This window comes from Xiphias gladius, chromosome 17 (assembly GCF_016859285.1).
Source record: "Xiphias gladius isolate SHS-SW01 ecotype Sanya breed wild chromosome 17, ASM1685928v1, whole genome shotgun sequence".
In the NCBI taxonomy this organism is placed as follows: Eukaryota; Metazoa; Chordata; class Actinopteri; order Istiophoriformes; family Xiphiidae; genus Xiphias; species Xiphias gladius.
Window position 1 is genome coordinate 4,190,785 of NC_053416.1, and position 6,468 is coordinate 4,197,252.

Below are 6,468 nucleotides of genomic sequence, written 5' to 3' on the forward strand. Positions count from 1 at the left end.
GGCAGACATTACACTCTTTTTATAGCTTCCCTGGCCTAAGCTGATGTATTTAATCAGTCATTACAGTCATCAACTATATACAAAGCAGGCTCGACTAAATTGCATTTTGTCCACAATATCCAGGCCGGCAGGACTGGTGCGAAACGGACATGTTAAATACTAAAGTTGACAATGAACTTTCTGATAGGAGGAGAATACTGGATTTAGTCGGAATCAGTACATTAAATTTCACATAAAAGGCAATGGAACGGGACAGCTCTCACACCCGTCTGAACGGTGTTTAAATTAGGGCCCAAAAGGCATTTGAGAATTTCATTTAATCCACAGGCGGACACACGATCAACAGCTAAATCCACGCCGAGTCGTCTCAAAACGACCAAAAAGTAATAATACAAGCAAATAGAGAGATAGCATCTGCTGCTGCAAAACAAAACTGGCATCGTTGAGTTCTGCCCCTGCGATATAACCAGGACACAAGGTTTTCACACATAATAAACAATCAAAATGACAGACGCAAGCAGCCACTACTGGGTTCGACGTCTGTGAGTCAAATGATTCAACGGTGAGACCTTGGCTCTCAGTTCCTCATTCTGCAAGGTCTTCCTCGCCAAGGTGGAACATTCGAACGGTGTCTGAACCAATTTCGAATTTGGAAAAAAACCAAGAGGCTGTCCCGACGGCGGTTCCGCTCGGCGGAGACAAATGTGGCCTGACAGCCAGTCGTGAGGGGACCCCTGTGAACAGGACAGGCTGACGTCCAGAGAACAAGACTCGCTCCCCTCCTTTGTGCGTTCACGCCGTCGATTTGTCGTATGTGTCCCAGGCACAGACGTACGCGCCACAAGGTTGCGATGCTGTAAATCAGCTGAATCAGGAAGCAAAGGCGGAATAGGGCAATGCACAAATAAACAAATAACGTATGTATGCGATTAGTGTGTTGCTCCACTTCATATATCTAATTCATGCTTTTCAGGCTGACAAACAGCAAATAATGACGCACAGATATATTTCTCTTAATGGCACAGTGACACATTGCAAACGGGGGGCGTTTGAAAAGTGATAAATCACACACACAAATGTATGGAAAGATATGGGCATGTGATTTTCTAAGAAGAAGGTCAGATGACGCAGACGTCTGCCCACAATTGAAGAATCAAGTTTTATGCACCTGAGTAGTTACCTTGAGAGATTAAGCAGCGGAAGTCCTTGGTACAAGCGATCAATAAGCAGGCTACAAAGAATGAAATACTGTGTTTACGGGGGGGGGGGTTACAGGTATCTGCATCTCAATGGAAGTAAAGGAAAAGTCCAAGTCTCGGATCCGTCCCGGGCACACTTTTCCCATCTCTTTGGAATCGGGAATGTGGGGAATGTGGAGAAAGGAATTTGAGGAGTGCTTGGAACTCTGCCGGCTTTAACACCTGTGCACACCTGGCAGCCGTTGGACTGTCGAGTTTTGAAGGTTAAAAAAAAAAAAGGCGATTCAGTCATGAGGGCAGAGCCGCCGCCGTTGTTATAGAGACTGATACAACGTGACCCTTCGTTCAGACAAGCCCACCTCCTCCTGGCTCGGAGGCTGTTCAGGTGAGACATCGTTATCCTGCAAATCGGAGAACAGGGGTTACTAGATAAGTAAACTGAAGCTTTCTGTATCCCACCCCTGGCGTATACCGACCCAACTCATTTGCGGAACCCAAACAACCACAACCTGGTACCCTTTTTTTTTTTTTTTTTTTGGTGTTGTTCATACAGGAGACACAGGTGACATGGATCTACTGATGCACACTCAATCCACAAGGAACCCATTCATCCACAGCTGCTGTCACTCGTTAATCCCTGGGTGCTGACAGTCGAGACTCCAGTCTGCATTGTAGCTCCATGCACTTCCCTGCTAAACTACATTACCTGACCATCGAATAAAGTTACGTTTCCTTTTCTCTCCTTCCGTCTTATTTGCCCACACATGCGGGGTTTCTGTTTCTATTTCTCTCTTTCCTCCGGGGAGTCTGGGAAATGACTTTTATATGTCAACGTCATTACATCACAGGTTCATCCCTTACAGAGACAGCCGGTCACCACAGGTGGGCAGCGTCCAGCCTGCGGGTCAGGAGACGGGTCAGGAAGGAGGGCTGGAATGCTGTGCCTTGACCTATTTGGACAGACCGCCAAAATGGGTTTAACACATGTGACTAGGTCTTAATGGTGGAGAGGTACTTGCTCTTATCCAACGTTTCCTGAATAAAATGAGAACTGCTGTTACGGGGCATTGGAATAATTTCCAATTTTCCACACCACTGTTCCAAAAATCTGCCACTTGCCTATGTGTAGAGATTTTGGGGACCAGGGCCTTTGCAGTCTGACTAATGTCAATGACATGAATGAGCCCCAGTGCACTCGAATGAAACCTTTCAAGGGCCAGGCTTATGAAGCAAGGTGTTCCATTTGAGGATGAAATAATGAAATATCTCCTTCTGGGAAACCAGGTCCTGGTGCAGCAGAAAAGGGCCATGGCTGGCTCCAGAGGAGCAGAACAACCTCCATTATCCAGTGGCGTCCTGCCCACACCGGGGCTATCATTATCAATGAAAAGTCCTCTCCGTCAGTCTTGTTAGGGTGGCAGAGTCAGGGCCAATGGGGTAACCGCTTGGAACAGAAGCGGTGCCCACTCGTGCCCCGGCAAATCTAGCAGTGGAACGTACTGGCCCCCTCAAAGAAATATATGGCAGGCACTGAGCGGTCTCCTTCCAGACAAACAGGGTGAGCCAGGCCCAAATGTGGCAGAGGCTGAAGGGCAGGGCTGCGTTTTTGTATATTTTACAGGGAAATGCAGACCTCAGTGTTGGGGGGGGGTATATATATATATATGTCCATCAGGTCCATTTGTGTGAACTGATTGTTGGGCCACACTAAATACACATTGCTTTCTTCATCCAACAGGAGATTCGGTTCAGTGCCTGTGAAGAAAAGTCTGTCCAACATCTGACATGCCAGCTTGGCAACAGATGTTTTCATCATCGACCATCAGCAGGGGACTGAAATCCAGCCCATGCAGGATGTAGATCGCGTGACGCGATCCTCGGGCGCCTCCAGGGGAACCATCTTCGGATCCCGGTTTTGACGGACCAGCCTGGGCCGTGGTACGACCGTCACCATTGTTTTGGTTTGATGATAGTGGAGTGGTGACAGTCTGGGATGGGCTTTGAAAAGGCTGAGATGCTCGTAGCTTGCTCCTAGCACGTGTCGGCAGCTGTAATCGGCGAGGCTTCCCAGCGGTTACAAGGGATTCTAAAGGAGACCCAGGTTTACATTTATGAGGACCACGTACCAATGGCGTAGGTAATTGTTTTTTAAATCATTAAATACTGTGAATGTCTTTCACAGGCGGACCTTTGCTTTTGTCCGGCAACGAATGAATCTGAAATCTGTGTAAACATGAAGGTGGGTGGGTCCGGAGGGGAAACTCCCAGCGAGCAGACCTTTTAGTGAGACGCCCGGGCGTATTTCTGCAGGAGGACGGCTGGCGTTGAAGAAAATGCTCAGACGTACGAGTTTCATCAGCCGGGCGCACGGCATGGAAAGGCCGACAGCTTGGTGGGACCGTTAGGTTAAACTATGAGATGCGGAGTGTGTTTTTGGCAAAGCAGTGAAAGGCAAGCTTGGCCAGCGAGCAACATGACACGACAGCATGGCCAACGTCACGGCTGCAGTTCAGTCTTTCGCAGTCGAATCTGTCACACGTCGCACCGTGTCAGAGATGGCATGCTAGCACAGGTCGCACAGGCAATATATAAAGAAATCTAGTTGTGGCTGTGCAGGTTTTCAGTGACTCGTGGATCCAGTTTGGAACTGAACGAATTTGTTTTGTGTTTTTGTTTTTCCAGAAAACATGAGTAAAATACCTTTGGAAGCTGATTATATTATTGGGCTGTGTTCTGTTTTCAAAGTGTAGGAACACGATTTTAGTCTGATGGTAACAGATCTGTGATATTATGGAAAAGGATTTAAAAAGGTTTCATGAGCCCAAAAGGTAAGAGCATTTTTCTCAACCTATGGAGGGACATGTGATCCTCAAACCAATCTGAAAACGTGAAAATCACCAAAATTCAGGACACTATTACTCGGCAAGGTGATACTTGTACCTCTACCTGTTACAAAGTCATCAGACATTTTTATCAGAATTCACCAAGGTCAGTCTAAATTTGTTTTCCACTGTGATTTTTTTTTTTTTACAATATGCATTTCCAAGCATTTCCAAGATACTGGAAATCCATGGATGTGTTCAGCATCAGGCATTAACGTGCTGTATATAATAAAAGCAGTTTCTTCCAGAGATTACGCCACATTTCCGTAAAGGTTAGAAATAACTGCTGAATACACACTCACGATGACTGTCTCAGGAGTCCAACTGTGCCAAAAGTCTCGCCAACAGACAAATTAATTATGGTGCGGATGATTTAAAACCTTGACGGCATCAGTGGAGCTAAAGTAAAATATTAAAATTCATTTCCAGTGTTTTTTTCAAGCTGAGGATCCAGAGGAAGGCTGCTCGGGTTTAATTTTCAGTAAGCCGGAGAAGATCTGGGGGGACAAAACCAAAATGGATCTGAGAGGCACTTCTTATGGGACTACTGAGTCTCCTGGTTTGGCGAATAAATGACAGTGAGCCTGACCTCCACGTAATGGTCACCGTAGGAGAAGATTAGCGAGCCTGTCTGTGACCATCGAGAACCCAGCTGAGACGAACCGAGTACAACGGCTCTGTAAGCCACATCAGATGTAGTGTTGGCAGGCCCCCCGACGGTTCAAAGAGTCTGATAAAGGAAGCAAGCAGGAGGGAGAGGAAAAACTGGGGCTGCTGAAGAACACCAACATTTCGTAAATGATCTCTGGGCAGTCGAAATAAGTTCTTCAGTCATGTAAACAAGATGATAATAAGGACATTTCTTTTTTTTCTTCAAACTGTCTTGCAGGTTTGGGAAGGGTAACATTACTGTCTGCATGTAAATATAGCAATTTGTAACCCGAATGCAGCCTCTAATGGCGCCTTTTTTTTTTTTTTTAAATAAACACCCTTTGTTGTACAACAAGGTTAGCTGTAACTACATGTTGATAACCCAAAGTGGCTCCCCTGGTTCCAGTCATTACACATGGAGAGCAGGGTGACAGGGATTTTAGTCTCTCCAAAATGTAAATTCAAATTAAAAATGGGATTCATGCATTCAGCACCCAAAGGCATGAATATACAGGACCAGGAATATGAATAAAAAGCACCTGCTGAGTGTTGTATATTCATACCTTGTGACTCAGCAGTTCTCAGATGAGGACATCAGTTTCCTCTAAAGAGTAGCTGGGGCCAAATAACGAGTGCAGAAAAATAGAGGATCTTTTCCCCGGGTTGTTAGGTCCAAGGGATTCAGCCGTATGGCTGCACCAGACACTAACAGGCCGCAGCATACCCTGAATGCCTGCGGTCGCACTCTACAAGAAAGGATGGAGACCATACCTGAACTCCAGCAACGTTGGCTTTGTGCTGCCGCTCTGTAACCCACCCCATAACCCACCAGACCAAAATACTTCAGGGGTGAGGGTTACCAACAAAGAGCTCTTTATCCGCAGCGCGCCAATGTCATGCATGCCTATCGCTGCTCCTTGTCCCCTGGCGCCTGCCATCTGACTATTAGGGACAGTATATACCTGCCTTCCCGAAGCTTGGCAAACCAATCAAAAGTGGCCGTGACGAGAAGTTATTGCTGGCTTGAAAACTGAGCATTTTGAAACAATTCTTAAGGGCAGGCACCAAAAGTCTGGTTGTTCTCTGATTTGTTTCAGTCTTGTGCATTGTCCGCGCTGCAATATAAAGAGGATGGTGTGACGCTGGGGTGTTTGCCCGGGATGGTTGGATGCCTCTACTGCGGCGGTAGCACTATTTAGCTCACAGAGAGACGTTCAGAGTCTCCGATGTGATACAGTGTCCCGGAGGTTCTGCTGTACGGTCTCTGGTAAAGATAAGCCTTTCTTAATAGTCTTAACTCCAGATTGGGATAAGGCATCTCAGCAGTGAGTAAAGGAGGAGCGATAGTGGATGTGACACCGTCAAGGTTAAAAATAAACACATAGAAAAACAGCAGCAAGTATATACAATGCAGTATTTTATATAATGACCACATTCAAGAAAGATAATGTAAAATCTGCGTGGGGAAGTGTAAATAATGCAAATGTGGTTGCATCTTAAGGGTAAGCAGACAAAATTCTACAGCAACAAAGAGCCAATTTCATTACCGGAGGTCATGAAAGACTTAGAAAGTTCATATATTGTGAACATAATAAAGAACAGATGCAAGGCTTAATTCCGGGTGTGATTAAAGGATTAGATGTCTGAAATGAGGTCATCGCTACCAGGAGAGCCAACGTGGCGTTTAGCGTCCACCCCGATGCCCTGAAGGCATCTTTTTTTATTTAAAATAAATA